This window comes from Suncus etruscus, chromosome 1 (genome assembly GCF_024139225.1).
Source record: "Suncus etruscus isolate mSunEtr1 chromosome 1, mSunEtr1.pri.cur, whole genome shotgun sequence".
Taxonomy (NCBI): Eukaryota; Metazoa; Chordata; class Mammalia; order Eulipotyphla; family Soricidae; genus Suncus; species Suncus etruscus.
The window spans coordinates 10326477-10329268 of record NC_064848.1 but is presented as its reverse complement, the minus strand read 5'-3'; the positions used below and the strand labels follow the sequence as shown (position 1 = coordinate 10329268).

The 2792-nt window shown below is 38.1% G+C and overlaps 1 non-coding gene across 1 annotated transcript; it reads left to right on the top strand.

Annotated features, from left to right (window-relative positions):
- The first annotated feature begins 1916 nt into the window (after window positions 1-1916).
- LOC125997160 (U6 spliceosomal RNA) lies at window positions 1917-2023 on the top strand. The gene has a single exon (XR_007491637.1). It is a non-coding gene; the product is annotated as a U6 spliceosomal RNA (small nuclear RNA).
- The last annotated feature ends 769 nt before the right edge of the window (window positions 2024-2792 follow it).

Here is a 2792-nt window from a genome sequence, read left to right as displayed (position 1 = left end):
CTGAAAAAAAAATTACTATTGGGACCGGAGCAGTGGCGCAGGGCATAAGGCATCTGTCTTGCGTGCGCTAGTCTAAAACGGACAGTGGTTTGATTCCTTCAGTGTCCCATATGGTCCCCCAAGACAGGGGCGATTTCTGAGCATATAGCCAGGAGTAACCCCTGAGAATCACTGGGTGTGAACCCAAAACCAAAAAAATAAAAATTACTATTATATGTTACTGTCACTTTACCTCAGCTGCAGCTACAACAGGCCAAGAAAACTATTCCTGGGGACGAAGAGACAGTATAGTGAGATATTTGCCTTGCATACACCCAACTGGGGATCAATTCCCAGAACCCCATTTGATCCTCTGAGTCCTGCCAGGTTAGAACCAAGAATACAGTCAGGAGTAAAACCCAAGCATTGCTGGAGGTAGACCTAAAAGAAAAAAGAAAACTATTCCTGATTCCAAAGTGTGCTATATAAGTCTTTTTCATGCTTCCACTGCCATCAACTATCATCAACTATTTACTAAGCTCTTGCAGAGGCATTGGCTCTAGCGCACATATTAGCAGTAAAACCCTGGACATTCATTTTTCTCTACTACAAACTCATAACAAACCTGTGTGCTGTGTCTCCTTCATTATCTGACATTATGGATAAGGAAACCTGGAATGAAACTTTTCCTCAGGACCTCAGGTCACATTAGTTGCCTCAGCTTGGATTCAAATGGCATTTTTCCTTCTCCATGTGATCTGCTTCATACCCAACTGACTAAATCCTACCCTGACTTTGTAGAGCAGTGACATGAAATTATTAAGCAGATGTTCTTGCTCTCATAGCATGCAACATTTTTTACTGGGACGGAAATTGTGAGAAGCTTTGACATAACGTATTTTACATGCATATCATTAGATTTACTCAGGGTGAGTGAGAAAAAAAGAAAAAAGAGATCCCAGTAAAAATTGTTATTTCTTTCCAGCTTTGATGTCATCGTAAATCCACAGTGTCTCCCTGGATGAACTGTTCAGAGTTCCTGGAGATATTTGTGCTTAATTAATATCACATTCAGAAGTCAAATAGGCTCTAATATAGCATTTCCTCTGACTGCTCCAACATCTGGGGTTAGCATTTTAACAGCTGAGCCCCAACTGAAAGCTCAGGAAAAAAAGATGGTTATGTGGTAATTAGTGCCAGCCTATTGTACAGATGTAAAAAAAAAAGAATCTAATAATCATGACCCTGTGACCTCATACCCTGACTTATGTATCTGTGATATATTTCACTCACAATGGAGAACTTCTCTGGTTACATAGTCTTCTGGCCTCTTATTTATTTTCACATTTGCCTCCTGGGCATGAACTCCACAAAGTGAGTCACTGAGGCACTGCTAAGATGAAAATGAGGATGAAATGAATGATGACGAAATCAAAGGGAAAGGAAATCAGAAGGAAATACAATAAAGATCCTGATACCTACAGGGGAAAAAGATGGTTTTGGCCATGTATGAAGATGTCTTATATTGTTTAAAAACTGGAAATAGTACACAATTTTAGCAAAGGGACATGATTATATAATTTAACGCATACACATCATGAACTCCCATAAAGCTTTATAAAACATTGCAAAACACACATTGTCAAAATGGGATAAATATTTGCTCTTGGGAAGTAAAAGGAATGATTTGGATAATGCAATTATTTGCAGTACAGAGAACAACAATACATAAAAATATATGGCATATCTGTGATCTAGTCCAGTGGTTGGCAACCTGAGGCTTGTGAGCCACATGTGGCTCTTTCTACTTTTAATGTGGCTCTTCTGTGTGCCGGACTGCTGCTCCAGGAGTCAGGACTCGCGCCCTGTGTGGCTCTCAAAATAAATTTCAATCGTGGTTTTGGTGAGAGTTGGCTCAGTTGAAAAAAAAGGTTGCCATGCTCGCTTCGGCAGCACATATACTAAAATTGGAACGATACAGAGAAGATTAGCATGGCCCCTGCGCAAGGATGACACGCAAATTCGTGAAGCGTTCCATATTTAAAAAAAAAAAAAAAAAAAAAAAAAAAAAAGGTTGCCGACCACTGAGATTCTAGTCCCAAGTTTATCCAGGAGTAATTACTGAGCATAGAGCCAGGAATAAACCCTGAGCATTGTCAGGTGTGGCCTAAAAATCAAAGCTAAACAATACCAAAAAAGCACTATTTTAGTTAAGGAATTCATGACCATTCAGTATTAAAGATGAGGGCTGGAGAAATAGTATAGCAGGTAGTAAAGTCTTTGAACATGGCTGAACTGACTGTATTCATTCCCTGTCACTCTATAAGGCCCCCAGACACTACTACAAATGATCTCTGAGTGCATAGTCAGGAATAGCACCACCAGATGTGGCCCTTATACAAAAATAAAAAAATTGAGTAGTTCATAAAAAAATGATGGCAATGACACCACGTTGGAAAAACATATACATAGAAATGCAACAAACACATATAGAGAATATGACATATTTACTATATTGAAAAATCTACATTTTGTAATATCCATTTTGTAAATGTGGTTAGACATTCTTTTATTAATTCATTATCTGTTTCTTCTAAAGTTCATTTTTATTTTAAAAATGCATTCCTTATGAGAAAAATGACTTGTGTATGTACCAAAAGAGCTACATTATTGGATTAGTTTTGCATTTAACTAAATGAAGCAGTAGAACTCTATAAGCATCCTGACATTCTGTTGCTGTATCTTCATCCAGCTTCTATTACGTGGCTTTTCTCTTTGATCATTTAGCTTTACTGTAGAGCTGTATCAAAGCA